At 51.3% G+C, this 15,603-nt stretch overlaps 1 protein-coding gene and 1 pseudogene across 7 annotated transcripts in view; one reads left to right on the top strand and one right to left on the bottom strand.

The window, feature by feature from the left end:
- Window positions 1-10,216, top strand: part of Hps6 (HPS6 biogenesis of lysosomal organelles complex 2 subunit 3) — a 32,159-nt gene extending 21,943 nt beyond the window's left edge. For 3 of the 7 annotated variants that reach the window (XR_015440657.1, XR_015440661.1, XR_015440659.1), the window contains exons 2-3: window positions 655-820; window positions 9,725-10,216. The gene's annotated coding sequence lies outside the window, so the exon portion shown is untranslated. The other 4 variants (XR_015440656.1, XM_087185780.1, XR_015440658.1 and 1 more) reach the window with 3 other exon arrangements.
- A 1,653-nt stretch (window positions 10,217-11,869) lies between these two features.
- LOC147825496 (putative monooxygenase p33MONOX pseudogene) lies at window positions 11,870-15,535 on the bottom strand (annotated as a pseudogene).
- Between the last annotated feature and the right edge of the window lie 68 nt (window positions 15,536-15,603).

The raw sequence follows: 15,603 nt of genomic DNA, 5'->3' as shown, positions 1-15,603 counted from the left end.
AGTGTTTGGGGCCTGTCTCAGTTCGAAGACTCTTGAGGACCAGGCTGGGAATCAAGGTCTCCATCACAAAAAAGACTCTTCTCATGCATCTTTTCCGCTTTGTCCCCTTTTTCTTCTTTGTTTCTTGTTGTGCTAGGGATCAAGCCTAGGGTTAAAAGGCTATCTTTTTTTTGGTACTGGGATGGAACTCAGGACCTTGACCTTTCAAGGCAGGCGGTGGCACCATGGAGCTAAATCCCCAGCCCCGGTATCTTTGTTTTTTTGGTACCAGGGATCGAACTCAGGACCTTGCACTTGAGAGGCAGTCGAGGTCCCACTGAGCTAAATCCCTAGCCCGAAAGGGCATCTTAAAGTAGGGATGAAATCAGGCATGTGGCATGGGCCAGTAATTCCAGCTACTGGGGAAGCTGAGGGAGGAGGATCGTAAGTTTAAGGTCAGCCTGGCAGCAGAGTGAAACCCTATCGAGAAAGACAGAGACAGAGAGACAGGTAAGAGAGACAGAGAGACAGGTAAGGATGGATTTCTCCGTAGGACTCAGGGATTCTCCAAGAATGGGCTCGGCCTCACCCTTACACTGGACGTGCCAGGCTGGGGAAACAGCTCTGTGTGGTTCGCATGGCTAGTGTGTGTTAACCTGTGCAGTTGATCCCCAGCACCACAGGGGAGGAAGAATTAAACGGGAAATCTCTTGGAGCAGGCTGATTGACGACTTCAAAGGGCATGTTTGCCAGCACTTCAGAGTGTGGTCTTATTCGGAATCAGGGTCCTCACAGACATGATTAAATGAAGGATCTCAAGAGGGGGTCATCCTGGATTAAGGTGAGCCTTGAACCCTGAAGTGAGGGCCCTTTCCCGCCTGAAAGGGCGGAAACACAGAGGCATGGGAGGGGAAGGCCTGTGGGCCCAGGAAGAGCTGAGCATGAGGCTCAGCACTCCAAGGGGCAGCAAAGGTGTTCACCAGCCACCGGAAACTAGGACACAGCAGGGGGCTTCGCCCTCACTCTGGAGTGCGCCACACTCCTGGGGACCTTGGGTTTGAACTTCTGGCCTCCAGAACCAGAAGAGAACCCATTTCTGTTGCTATCGGCCGACAAGCCTGTGGTCAGGTATTGAGCCAGCCCTGGAAACACAGTGGCGGCCCCCAACCCCCAAGGCTGGGGTTGACATTCTCCACAGAGGCTGTCCTCTGGGCCAGGCCCAGGATGGTCTGAAGCAGTCAGGTCTCAGTAGGGCCCTCCACAGGCTGAGGTTAAACTTCGGGCCACAAGCTTGAACCTCCTGGCGCACCTCATGCTGCTGGCCAGACTTCAAGCCCTGTTCAATTGGCCCCTCCAGAGTAAGCTGAGGGCAGAGTCCCTGGTGCTTTGTGCAACCTTCCTTAGAGCCAAGAACAATAAATCAGCTGGGCAGGTGGTGCACTCCTGTAATCCCAGCATTCTTAGAGGCTGAGGCAGGAGGATCTCAGGTTCAAGTCCAGCCCCAGGAACTAAGTAAGAGCTTGTCCTCACACATGCACTCTGAAAAGCATTTCATACATGAGAGCGCTTCTTTGTGAGACACATGATCTGAACGCCCTGCCTCAGCATCCTGCAGGGCCCCTTATGAGGTGATGCTCCTGTCACTGATGGGAACACTGCAGACAGGCTCATGGCTGGCTGGTGAGCACAGGATGGGACCAGACTCAGTCTGCAGGCTTTCCACCAGCACACTTCCCCAGGGACACCTGGCCCAAGGGGACCCTCTCAGGGCTGGACGGGACCCTCTCAGGGCTGGACAGGACCCGTGGGCACCTTGGGTGGCCACGAGCACTGAAACATGAATTACCTTCTGCCACTGTGTGGAAGTCTTCAGATCCCAGCCCCGAATAAACCTGCCCCTGCCAGCCACATGCAGACCCAGGTCGTTTCTCCTGCTTCCAGCCCAGTCGGATTGCATTGGAGCTGTTACTAGAGGCCCCACAGCTTCCCTGAAAAGAACCCAGGAGAATTTTGTGAATTGGTGCTGGGGCTGCACCCAGAGCCTGGCACTCGCTCAGCTCATGCTCTGCCACTGAGGTGCACCAGCTTCTGTTTAATCTCACCCTCACCGTTGACTGGTTATGTACTCTTGGGCATCTTTCTTTCTTTTGTTCCTTTTTTTTTTTTTTTTCTGCTTAGAAAGATCAGTTTATTAGGAATTATTCACTCATTCATCTAATAAACACCATCATGGACTATGCTTTTTTTTCAGTAGTGGGATTTTGGAGATTGAACCCAGGGCCTTTGCATTGAGGTACATCTCCAACCCCCTTTTTATGAGACAGGGTCTTAGTTCCCCAGGCTGGGCTTGAATTTGAGATCCTCCTACATCAGCCTCCCTTGTTATGGTATTCACCACCATACCCAGCTTGGGTGTTTTCTTAACCTCTGTGAGTCTTAATTTCCTCAGCTATTAAAAAAAAAAGGAAGATAAGACCAGGCATGGTGGTGCACACCTGTAACCCCAGCACTTGGGAGGCTGAGGCAGGAGGATTGCAAATTTGAGATCAGCTTTGGCAAAATAGGGAGACTCTGTATCAAAATGCATTTAAAATTTGGCTTGCTTTTAGAGTCCATATTGTGTGAACGGTGCTTGAATCAGTAACTGACTGCCTCCCTCTCAGCTTGCCAGCTGTTTAGCATGGACTTGCCCTTTGCCAAGCTCAACATATCTGTCCTGGCCTGAAATTAAATGTGCCAATGATACAGCTTCTCTGTGGCTCGAGTGGTCTCAGCTGTGTGCCTCCCCCCAGCACTGGGTTTTCCAGCTAGAGGGACCGGTCTGTCTCAGGGTGGGCCTGAAACTGCTTTCCTGGCCGGCTGGGGCTGCCTGGCCCGCCTCCCACCCAAATGCCCAGGTGCACAGCCACAAGTCCCCCAAGTCCAGACGGGCGGGTGGTGGAGCAGAGAGCTCCGCCCCCCACCCCACCGCTAGTGCTTTCCTCCTCGCCCAGCAGGTTGGGTTGGATTCTTGGCACGGGCTCCCATCCTTAGACAGTTTGTGCCAGGAGTAAAGGGAAGCTCGAGGAAAGCTCCCCAGGGCAAAGGGTTAGAGAAGTGAGATTAGGTTGGGCAGTGACACCTGAACTCTGTGGCACTCCCATGGGTGGGAGCTGGGTGCCCTGGAAGGCCGGGGGTCTGCACTGGAGAGAAAGGGGGGGATCCCCACTCTTCACAGATGACAGATTTAAAGAGGGGATATTGGGTGCCGTGGCTCATCCCTCTAATCTCAGGAGGCTGAGGCAGGAGGAACTCAGTTTCCAGGCCACCTTGGGCAATATAGGGAGACTCAAAATAAAATAGAAGTGAGCATGGTGGCATACACATCTGTAATCCCAGCACTCGGGAGGCTGAGGCAGAAGGATCATCATGAGTTCCAGGCCAACCTGGGCTACATAGTGAGTTCAAGGCCACCCTGAATTACAGAGTGAGACTGTCTCAAAAATACTAAAAATAAATAAATAAATTAATTAATTAAAATAAAATTAAAAGGGCAGGGGGTAGTTCAATAGTACAGTCCTTGCCTAGCCCGAGATCCTGGGTTCCATCACCACTACTGAAAAGAAAAGGGGGGAAGTAAAAATTGTGCATGCCTGTAATCCCAACATTTGGGAGGCTGAGACAGGAGCATTATGAGTTCAAAGCCAGCCTCAGCTACACAGAGAGTTTTGGACCAGCTTGGCTACAGAGCAAGACTCTGTCTTGAAAAAAGGAGAGAGAAAGAAAGGGGAAGGGGCCAGAAGAAAAGAGAGAAAGAACGGGCCTGGGATCCAGCTCAGTGGTGCCGCTGCCTGCCTCTCATGCGCCAGGTCCCGAGTTCGATCCCCGGTACCAAAAAAAAAGGAAAAAAGAGAAAGAGATAAAGAAAATGAAGGAAAGAAAGGATGTAAGAAAGGAGGAAGGAAGGAGGAAGGGTGGGCATTCTCTCCGTTGCTGAAGGAAGAACCTCGCACAGCGGCTCACTGCTTCTGAAAGTGCACTTGTCCCAGCCCCTTGGGAGCCAGAGACAGGGTAGGAACAGAGTGGGAAACAAACCTCTGTCAGCCTGGAGAAAGGGGAGACTCACTCGGAGCAGGAGCAGAGGATGGGGCAACAGGTGGAGCAGCTTGTGGCTGTGACGGGAAAATGGAAGAGGGGTCCGAGGAGGCAGAATGGGCAGGGTTGGTTTCAAAAGAACAGTTCTGGGTAAAAAGAACAGCCTGGTGATATAGGGCATGTGACCTGTGGGCCTGCGAACGAGGTAAGGGAGCAGTGTAACTCCCAACCTGCTAGATGTCTGAACTGCCGAGTCCCTGTTCTCTAAAATCAAAGGATGAATTCTAGGAACAATGGAGGATAAGAGCGGAAGAATTTATTTATTTATTTTTTGGTACCGGGGATTGAACTGAAGTCCCTGAGCTCGCGCAGCAGGCGGCTAAACCACTGAGCTAAATCCCCGGCCCAGGAAGAATTTTTTGAGAGGAAGATAGCTTCTGTCCAAGAGAGACAAGTGGGTTGGCCCGGACCCTGCTTCTCAAGGAAGTTTTATATCACAAAGCCAGGAGGAGAGGTGGGTTCAATGTGGGACAAAATTATGCATAGTCAATGAATAAGAGCACAGTATGGAGGCTTAGGTGCTACTGATCCAGTGGGAAACCACAAGGTGGGTACGAGAGCTGGTTTGGAGGTCCTAGCGGGGGAGCACAGTCCCATTCCCCCAGCACACGCAGCGGTGAGGGAGGAAGGGAGCCCCGCCCGGCAGCCAGAACGGCCCTCAACCCTGCCGTCAGCACGGGAACAGACGTTGCTGCAGCCACACCGCTCTCACGTCCACAAGGTGGGTATGAGGGGGGACAAAACTGTGGTCCACCAATAAGATCGCAAGGAGTACAGTCACTTAGATAATGTCAGTTAAATGGGGATCAAATTGGGAAGCGAGGAACCTGGGTGGAGCAGGGATTTTCCAGGAGAGTGGGCTAGGGAGGTTTCGGTCCCCTCCCAAGGTGACTGTTACCTACTTAGCATATCAATCACCACTGTTCCTCCCTAGCGGAAGGATTGTAGGCTTTTCTCTTCGTCTGGGAAGTCGGGAAGCCGGGCCAGTGCATGTGCCTTGACTGCAAGCTGTCCTCTTTATGGACTTCTTTGAGGGGCCCGTCTGCCCGCCTGGAATATGTCCAGTTGAATCAGCTGTCTAATACTGGGGCATGGGTCAGATTCCAACGGGGGGCCTGTGTGCCCGGGGAACTCAAGTCCCCTGGGGACACCGGAGGTTGCCCTGGGGGCCAGATGGTGGGCAGGGCGGGGCCCCTGAGGGAGCCCTCGTGGGAGGCAGCTGGAGAGTCAGGGGCGAACACGCCAGCCTTGTCAGCCAGCCAGCCTCAGCATTGCTTTTGGTTTTGGTTATATTTTGTTTTTTGTGTGTGGCACCAGGGACAGAACCAGAACCTTCACAGTGAGCCACATCACTGGCCCTGTTTTATTTATTTATTTATTTATTTATTTTGGCACCAGGGATTGAACTCGGGACCTTGCGCTGGCAAGGCAGGCGCTGGAACCACTGAGCTAAATCCCCGGCTCTATTTTTTTATTTTGAGACAGATTCTCACTCAGCCACTGAGTTGCCCAGACTGGGCTCCAATTTATGATCCTCCTGCCTCAGCCTCCCAGAGTGTTGGGATCACAGGTGTGTGCCACCATGTCCAGTTTGAATTTATAGGTTTTGGAAGTCAGTTTCTAACCCACCCTCCACCCAAGCCTCCCAGCCAACCCCCTCCTGGGTCCCATCCTGTTCTACTCCTGTGGACTTCAGACTGTCCCCTGGGGCCACCTCCTGGCACTCAGCTGGCTGGGGGAGAGCGGGGTGGGTGGAGGGACTATTTGTGGCTTGACAGGTGGCCAGGGACAGACAAGGCCTAGCTTCATCTCCAGCCAATGCTGGGCTTATCATAATAGCTAATTCTCACTGAAAGATTCTTGGGCCCCAGGCACTTTGACTTTGTGTATCAATTCGCCCTCCCAAGAACACATTAAGAGCATTAAGATAATCCAGGTGCTGTCCCTTACCATCGGGACAAGGAAAGGAGCCCAAAGGCATGGAATGATTTACTCAGACCTGAGGGCACACTGATTCCACTCGGTCCCCACAGCCACACCACTGGCAGTCGCTCTGCCACCCACTCCCCACCCACAGTCCAGGGAGCAACCTAAGCCGCCTGCCTCCTCCTCCCGGTCCCATGGTATACCCCAACTGAGCCCCTGCTTTTTCCCTCCAGGACTTTGTCACTTTCATGGCTGGTAGTTGTTGTGAAAAAAGGATGAGGAGGAAAAGACCCACCGTGGGCCCGATCGTATTTGTTCTTTGCAGTGCTGGGGAAGGATCCAGTTCTTTCTTCCTTCCTTCCTCTCTTCCATTCTTTCTTGTGCTGGGGATTGTGCCCAGGGTCTTTGTCCTGAGCTGTAGCCCCAGTCCTTTAAAATTTTTTTTAAGAGCCAGAGATTTAGCTCAGTGGTTTTGCTGCCTGCTGTGCAAGTGCAAGGACCCGAGTTCCGTCCCTGGTACCAAAAAAAAAATCAAATTAAATTTAAAAAAAAAATTTTTTTAATTTTTGAGACAGGGTATCACTAATATTGTAGATAGGTAAGTTAATTAGATGTCTTGTAGGCAGTCAGACAGGGCCAGCCCACGAGGAGCCAACATGGAAGACAGTGAAGACACATTCAGTGAAGGCCAGCACTGTAAAAGGAAACCACCAAACTGATGTAGGATAAATAGCAGTGACTGATATTCTAAATAGGTATCAATCACCTGGGTGGGGCATGAAGATCTTCTAAGAAAGATCCCCGACCCACCCCTTACCATGGAAAATCCTTGCTCATTCCTTGTAAGCTTGCTATAATTCCCCAGTGGATCCCCTTTTTTTTTTTTTTTTGGTACTGGGAATTGAACTCGGGTCCTTGTGCTTGCGCAGCAGGTGGTGAAACCATTGAGCTAAATCCCTGGCCCTGGATCCCCATTTTGAGAGGAGGAGAATGAGCCGAAACGTGAACACCCGAGACTAGGCCTTTATTAGGGGACAGGGTGCCGGGCTGTCTCAAACATTGGTGAGAGCAGCGGCCAGGGGCTGGCTAGGGGACCTCTGGCATGGGCAAGGGGCATAAGGGGGGACGACATAGTGGAGATGGATGTTTGGCTGCAGCCAGAGGTGGGGTTTAAATCCATTGGCAAGTTTGAATTTCTCGGTGGGAAGCACTATAAACGGGCGAGCTTTGTGGCAGGAAATTAGGTTATTGCTTCCCTGAGTGATTTATCTGCTGTGAAGAGGCATTTAGGAGGTGGGGCTCCCAGAGCCATTTTATCTGTCACATTTAATCAGCATTACCCAAGTGACTATCCTGGTCATCATCTTGTTGGTTGCTCACAGTTTTGCTCACTTGTGATTTCTCACTAGATCGATACTACCAAAGGCACTGTACTTGCAATCTCACTAGTTGACTACAGTTTTGTCCCACCTTGAACCGGCCTCACCTCATGGCTTTGTCCCATAAAACACCTTTGAGAAGTTGGGTGAGCAGGCAACCCATTTTATCTTACTTTATTTATTTTTTATTTTATTTCATTTATTTTGAGGTGAGATCTTCCTATGTTGCCCAGGCTGGCTCCAAACTTCTAGGCTCTGCCTCAGCCTAGGAGTCGGGACCAGAGGTGTGCGCAGCATGCCCACTTTCTGTTTTAGGACTTGTGACTGAACTTCACTGGACTAAGCAACACCTAGCCGATCAGTAAACAGCTCCAGGTGTCCCTGGCTGGCCACAGAGATATGATGCCTGCCGCGCCCTTCTGCCAACCAGGCTGAATCCCCGGAACTGTGACCCAAGCTTCAAACCTCTTCTCCGCTCTGCTGTGGGTTAGGGTATTGTGTCCCACCTAGAAAGCTGACTGATAAACCACTTCCTCCTCAGAAATTGTGCTACTGATTTATTGAGAGGCCTTTGTGAGAATAAACTTGTTTTGGCCAGGCATGGTGGCACACCACTGTAATCCCGGCACTTGGGAGGCTGAGGCAGGATTGAAGCAACCTTGAGGCCAGCCTGGGAGACAGAGTGAGCCCCTGACTCAATCTCTTCCTGACAAAAATAATAATTCTGTTAAACTTGTTTTGCCTGAATTAGTTATACAAAAGAAGATATTAACTGTATCATATTTGTTACAAATATACTTTCTAGTGTATCTACTTTTTTTTTTTTCAGAACCAGGGATCAAACTCAGGACCTTGAGCTTGCCAGGCAGGCTCGGCACCACTGAGTGACATCCCCAGCCTTAGTGTGTCTACTTTTTAATTTTGTTTTGGGGGTTTGATTTAGTTTTCATTTATACATATATATATACATCAAAGTCATAAATTGATATGTAGTCCAATTGACCATTCTTGTATGTGTGTGTGGGTGTGTGATGAATAGTTAGGATCTTAGTTTTTTGTTTTCTAAATTTCTAGCAGTATGGTCCACCTGACCCCTTATCGGCCCCTTCTCCTAGTTCTATGTGGCATGACAAATTAATCTTACTAAAACCCAGATTGAGCCAGGTGTGGTGCTGCGCATCTGTAATCGCAGCACTTGGGAGACTGAAGCAGGATTGCCAAGAGTTTGAGGCCAGCCTAGACCACAAAAAAAATAAGAAACAAAAAAAAAGAAAAGAAAAGAAAAAACAGCCCAGCATGGTGGTGCATGCCTGTAATTGTAGCACTCCTGGAGGGTGAGGCAGGGGGTTACCATGTGTTCGAGGCCAGCCTGGATTACATAGAAAGACCTTGTCTCAAAAAACAAAAAACAAAAACACAACACAGATATAATGCCAGACATGCTGGTGAACAGGTATCACCCCAGCTACTTTTGAGGCTCAGGCAGGAGGATGGCAAGTTTGAGGCCAGCCTGGGCCACTTAGCAACACCCTGTCTCAAAATTAAAATATAAAAATAGCCAATCAATGCACAACATCCCTGTTACCCCAGCATTCTGAAGTCTGCAGCAGGAAGAGTGCAAGTTTGAGGCCAGCCCAGACTAGTGACATCTTGTCAATAAATAAATAAATAATAAAATGTTAAAAGGGCTGCTGGTGTCACTCAGGGGTAAAGTCCCCTGGGCTCAATCCCCAATACAGGGGAAAACAAAACAGAACAGAAGACCTAACTAGGGTAATTAAGCCTGCAGGGCCACAAGCTCAAGGACCTGAGTTCAATCCCTGGTACCAAAAAACAAACAAACAAAAAAACCCCATAAAATTTAAGCCTGCAGGGTGTGGTGTCTCATACCTGTGATCCCAGCACTCTGGAGGCTGAGGCAGGAGGATCACCAGGAGGAGTTCAAGGGCAGCCTTGAACAAAGTGAGATCCTGTCTCAAAAAATAAAAAATAAATAGGCCAGGGATTTAGCTCAGTGGTTCTGCCACCTGGCTCACAAGCGCAAAGATCCGAGTTCAAGCCCTGGTACCAAAAATAAATAAATAAACAAATAAATAAATTTGAGTCTAAACCAAGCACGGTGACACACACCTGTAATCCCAGCACTCTGGGAGGCTGCGGCAGGAAAACTACAATTTTGACCCCAGTCTGGGCACCTTAGTGACTTAGCGAGACCCTGTCTCAAAATACAAAGGGCTGTGGACGTAGCTCTGTGAAGGCCGAGCTCCCCAGTGCCCCCCAATCTAAACTTCTCTCTCTTGTCATAGAAACTCCGTCGGACTGGGGCTATAGCTCAGCGGTGCCGCCGCCTGCCTCGCAAGCGCAAGGTCCTGAATCTGATCCCCGGTACCAAAAAGAAAAAAAAAAAGAAACTGCACGGTTTAAGAAGACTGTGGAGTGTGCCCGCTTCGGCAGCACATACACTAAAATTGGAAGAAGACTGTGGAGGGCAGCTCCGGAGAGGCCTCTCCCGTCAGCAGAGCATTGCTTCCCTTCCCTGAGACTACACTGCTCGCTGCTGCAGAGCCGCCCCCCCAGCCCCCCCCCCCCCCCGCGACGCGGCCGCCCCACTGCGAGAACCTCCTGAACCCCCGACCCTCTGCTCACTTCCTGCCAAGTCCCTACCAAAGGCCACCTTCCTCAGCAGCCGCCTCCCGGCTGGGGATGTCGGGGATGTCGTTCTATGCAGAGCGTTTCCACCCCTCTCATGAAAACTAATTAATCAATTAAACAAATAAAAATAAATAAGTAAATAGGAAAACCAGTCGAAACCAGTGTCGCTGTCAGCAAGCGCTACCCTCCCGGTCCCTCTGACCCCGCGCCTGCCTCTCCCAGCACTTTGCAGGCTGCTGGCCCTCGTTGGAGTGCTTTTCACTTCAATTGTGCTCAGCTCAGCTTCTCCTCTGCTTTGGGGGTTTCTGGAGGGTAGGAGCCAGGTCTAAACCCTGCCCTGCCTGGTCCTGTAGAGCTTACTGTTACACTTGGGGGAAATCCACAGTCCTGTCTGGCTCCAGGCCCTCTTTGAGCTTGCACAGCAGGTGGCGAAACCACTGAGCTAAATCCCCCGCCCCTTACGGATTTTTACTATCAAAACAAGAAAAACAGGACACAAATAAATTTTTTTTTTTTTTTTGGTTCCAGGGATCAAACTCGAGACCTTGCGCTTGTGAGGCAGGCGTCAGAACCACTGAGCTAAATCCCTGGCCTGACACAAATAAATTAATTGTGACAATTTCAGACTCCAGGGCTTTTCTATGGAAGGTCAGTTCCTTATATAAACAAAATGCTACCTAAAACAAAAACAGCCAAGATTTTTTTTTTTGGTACCAGGGACAGAACTCAGGGCGTTTAGCTTGTGAGGCAGGTGGCAGAACCACGGAGCTAAATCCCTGGCCCAAAAAGCAGCAAGATTTGAGACAGTGTTCATGACAATGAACATGTACATAGTGAGGAGAAATAAAAAGACAGTTTCTTTTTCTTCAGTAAGATTTGCCTCTCACTGGGCAGGGGATTTAACTCAGTGGCACCATGGCTGCCTTGCAAGTGCAAGGTCCTGAGTTCGATTCCTGATACCAGAAAAAAAAAGATATGTATTGAATAAAGGCTTCATTTTAGTGAAAAATTCCTCCACTGATAGTAATATTTTGCTTTTTTTTGTACTGGAAATCTAACTCAGGGCTATGTGCTTAGCTACATCCCTAGCCCAATTTTGAATTCTTTTTTTTTTTTTTGGAACTGGGGATCAAACTCAGGACCTTGCACTTGGAAGGCAGGCAGCGGAACCACTGAGCTAAATCCCTGGCCCTTGAATTCTTAAACCACTCATACTCCACAAAATTTCAGGCCCTGATCTGGACAAAAATCAAAACAAGATGACACTAATTTTATATGAACCTGAAGTCTGTAGCTCACTAACCATCTTCTTTGTGCTAATAAATGTAGTATGTACGGGCTGGGGTGTAGCTCAGTGGTGCGGTGCCTGCCTGCATGTGCCAGGTCCCCGCTTTATTCCTAGCATTGCCCCCAGGAAGAAAGGCTTTATATATCTATATGTATCAGTATGAAATGAGGAGACTGAATTACCTCCCTTAGTTTTCAGCCAGCTTGGATTTAAACTAATGTCTTTTAAAGTGCGGAGAGGACAAGCAGCACCGTCTGCCCTGAGGTACAAGGGCAGTGTCTCTCCATGGCGGTGGCCCAGGAGGACTGAGAGGCAGAAAGGAATGCTGCAGGACGAAATGACCCGGCAGGTGACTCCAAGTGAGGTTCCTGCCTGGCCTGGTTGCTCACTGTACCCAGACCTCAGTCAGATCTTAGGTCCCAAATGAAGGACCCAAGTTGCCCAAGTGTGTCAGTGGGCGCCTCTACACCACGATTTCTCAATGTTCACGTTGATTGTGATAAAATAATCAAATCTCAGTTTTGGACTAGCGTAAACATTATTTACCTAGTAAGCAATGATTGAAGTTCTTGTCTAGGGTACACGATACAAAAACAGGTCATGAGTTCCCCCCAAATCACTGCTCAGATTTTTTTAGGTTAAAGCAGTAAAAAATGGTTTCTTCCACACAAGTACAAGCTTTATACTAATGTTTCTCAAAAATTAATCGTCTCCAGTGGTAGCCTCTGTTTAAGAGACTTAAAAATATACCATTCCTCTGTCAGAGCCAAGGGAAGTGGGACACAAGAAACCCCCCCCCCCAGAGTCCCTGGGACAGAAAACACTCTAGACCCAGTGGGTGGAGCACATTCTAGCCACACGGTTTAAGAGTGTTGGCCCGCACTGGTGGTTTCTTCATTTCTATCACTGGGATATCCATCTTGGGTGGCTTGGAGGTCAAGGGACCCATCCATTGGGGTGGCCTGGGCTCTGATCAGCTCCATGGGAGAGGCCTCTGGGCTCCTGTGTAGGCCTGGACAGCAAACCTCCAAAGTCAGACTGCTGGAGAGGTCTTGGTCCAAAGACGTCCCATTTATGTGGAGAGGGTCTATCCTTATCCCCACTTCCAGGAACCATGGTGCTAGGATTTGGGCCAGATAGGGCCGTGGGGGAACCAGAAGTGAACCAGCCTCTGGACTTCTGTTTCCGGGAAGAATGAGGGGAGCTGCCTGGGCGGATGCAGGCGGCTTCTCTTCTCCAGTCCTCTCCACCCTGCAGCTTTAGTTTATGGACTGCTTCTGCCGCTCGAAGGCACTTGGTCCCCTCAGGGTGGGCCCCTGTGTGGTGTGCTCCAGCATCTCTCGGCATCTCTCAGCCCTGCCTGTTGCTCGAAACGCTGAGTGCTTTCCTGGGTCTGTTCTGCTCCCACTGCTGCCAAGACGCCTGAGGCCCAAACTCGCATGCTACAGAGGCTCCGAAGACCCACACCTCCGGTCTCCAGTCCAGACCCAAGCCATCGTGAAGTCGGCCGCAACACTGGCAGCCCCCACCGTGATCCAGATCCAGGGAGCATTAGCTGGTCCTAGTTTGTTTAGCGGCGATTTCCGTTGTTGACAGTATTCTAAGTAAAAAAGGGATGCAGGCGAGGTGTCAGGAATCAGGGTCGTGATTAATATAGCTCTGTGCACCTGAGGTCCTGACAGGGAAGCCTGTCTCTACCATACACCTTCCTCATCGGGGGTGACAGGCTTTTCTGCAGGCTCCTCCGGCGGAGCTGAGCTGGCAACTGCTGGGCAGTAGGGATGGGAATGGCCTGGTTTAGCCATCTTCAGAAAAGGGCCCTGGAGTCCATGAGAGGATGGTTTCTCCTGAGGCCAGAGAAGGCTCCTGAAGCTACCGGGCGACTTCATTCCCACTTGGCTAAGATCTGTGGGATGGCCCGTCTCCCACCCGTTTCCAGTGCCCACTTCAGTAGAGGGGTGAGCAGGAGGCCTAGAGGGAACTGCGGAGAAAATGGGGACACAGCCACAAGGGTGACAGCCGCAGACCGTGCTACACACTGTGGGTCTAGGAAGCTGGCCCAGCAGGGGAAAAACCAGCCTTTTAAAATCTGACCTGCCAGGCATGGGGGCACACCCTGCAATCCCAGCACTCAGGAGTCTGAGGCAGAAGGATCACTGTGAGTTCAAGGCCAGCCTGGGCTACATAGTGAGTTCAAGGCCAGGCTCAACTACACAGCGAGACCTCATCTCAAAGAAGGAAGAAGGGAGGAAGAGAAGGAGCGGAGAAGGAAGGAAGGAAGGAAAAAGAAAGAAGAAAAGGAAGGAGAAAAAAGAAAATCAGTTAGGCCGGAAATTTAGCTCAGTGGTTCCAACGCCTACCTTGCAGGTGGCAAGGTCCTGAGTTTGATCCCCGACACCAAAAAAAAAAAAAAGAAAGAAAGAAAGAGAAAGAGTCAGGCTGGGCTAAAGGAGCTGTAGGCTGTGCTGGACTAGACAAAGGCCCTAGGAAAGGGCCGGATTAGACCAGGCTAGGAAACCGGGATGACGGCTCAGGCTGAACTGGAGGCCTTGGAAGGGACAGACAGAGGTAGGGGCAGGGTGCTCGCTCGGCCCGTGCCTCTGCAGGTTCAGGGGCCCTGGCTGGGGTCCACAGCCAGGCAGAGGCAAGTTTTTCACAGCATGCTGAGGCCTGGGACTGGACTCAGGCTTTCACTTGGGAACAGAAGGCATGAACGCCCTAGCGGGTCTGCGGTCCTCTCCCCAGCGGCTCCTCCTCACCAGGGCAAAGGGGCGGAGCTAGCTCTGGGGCTCGCAGGAAGTCACTGGCCGCTGTGCTTCCGGAGTGCCAACAGTGGGCTCTGCGTCTAGCCCAGCCCTCTCCCCAAGCCGGGCAGGGTCTGGGCCTGGCAGTGTTTCTAACCCCAACACACACGCACACACACACACAAACTGTAAATCTGGAAACCCCCAACCCTGTCACACAAGTGTCCCAGCAGCCAATAACCCATGCATCTAGCACCACATCAGGATGCACATCCTGCTTCCACATACACCTGCAGCAGCACACTTCTCTGCCTTGTTCTCGGCTGGCTGGCTGGGACTCAGAGCAGGCTCAGTGAATACCAGCGGAATGAATGAATTCACAACAGACACACCCACACGCGCACACCCACAAATATACTTCCTCACACACACGTATACACACCCCTACACTCAGCCTCACACCCACATATACCTTCCCTTACACACCCATACACTCATTCACACCCATGTATACGCTCCCTTACACACACACTGCCTTACACACCCACACACGGACACCCTTATACTCAGACACTGTATGCTCTTATACCCCCTACATGCACATCCAGGACTTCTCCCAGCTCAGCAGTCACAGGGATCCACTGCCGGTGCTACTGGCCCTCTCAGGTAAGGTGTGGTGTCAGCTGGCTGGGCAAGGTCCTTGCTGGGCAGGGCTGCTGAGCAGCGGTGTGGGGTGCAAGTGCAGTCTGTGGGGTCCAGGGCTGTTGGCTCTGAGGAGCCAGGCTGGCAGCAGAGCCAAAGGACCCTTGTGGGCTTGAGGGTGGTGTGGACAGCCCACCCCTCTGGTGTCTGTCAGCTGGGAAGGTGAGGTGGAGGTGCAGGTCTATGAAACTTCACTTCAGATCCAGGGAGACTTCAGCAGAGGTGGTGGTCTGAGGCCTCAGCTTCCCCTGCCTGGGATGAAAATGAAGGACAATGGGTGGGGGCTTTCTTGGATGCTCAGACTCCATCTCCACTACAGCCAGGTCTCTGCCTCAGGGCAACGGCCTTCCAAGAGTAGGAGGGACTCAGCGAGACGCGTTACCTGGAGAAGTCTGCAAAGGCATCTTCATGTGAAGCTGAGGTGTCATCCCTCAGTGTCCCCTCCCAAGTCAGCAGGAGACAACTGCTCCTTCCCCTGCCCAGGGACCTTGGCATCAGGAGACATTTAGGTATCAGCTGGGCTGGGTAAGGTAGGAACCTCACAGAAAGAGGGAAACACCTCTGCACTGACTGCCAGGACCTTCCAGGGCAGCCCCACTCCTCCGAAGACCCCAGTGGCCCACGGGGACTCCGCCAGGAACCCTGCCCCAGGACCACCTATCTGGCAACTGCCTAACAGCCACAGGTGACTAGCTAGGGGTCAGGGTGCAGAAGACCAAGTCCTGAGAGACAGGTGGCACACCTGGGGACAGACCCGGGGTCTACAAGGGCAGCATGACTCAGGAGCGAGGAAACCCAT

Source organism: Heterocephalus glaber, unplaced genomic scaffold (genome assembly GCF_053883595.1).
Source record: "Heterocephalus glaber isolate CG9 unplaced genomic scaffold, H.glaber_assembly_v1.0 deba00001498, whole genome shotgun sequence".
Classification (NCBI taxonomy): Eukaryota; Metazoa; Chordata; class Mammalia; order Rodentia; family Bathyergidae; genus Heterocephalus; species Heterocephalus glaber.
The sequence above is the reverse complement of the archived record's forward strand: the minus strand, read 5'-3'. Positions and strand labels throughout refer to the sequence as shown.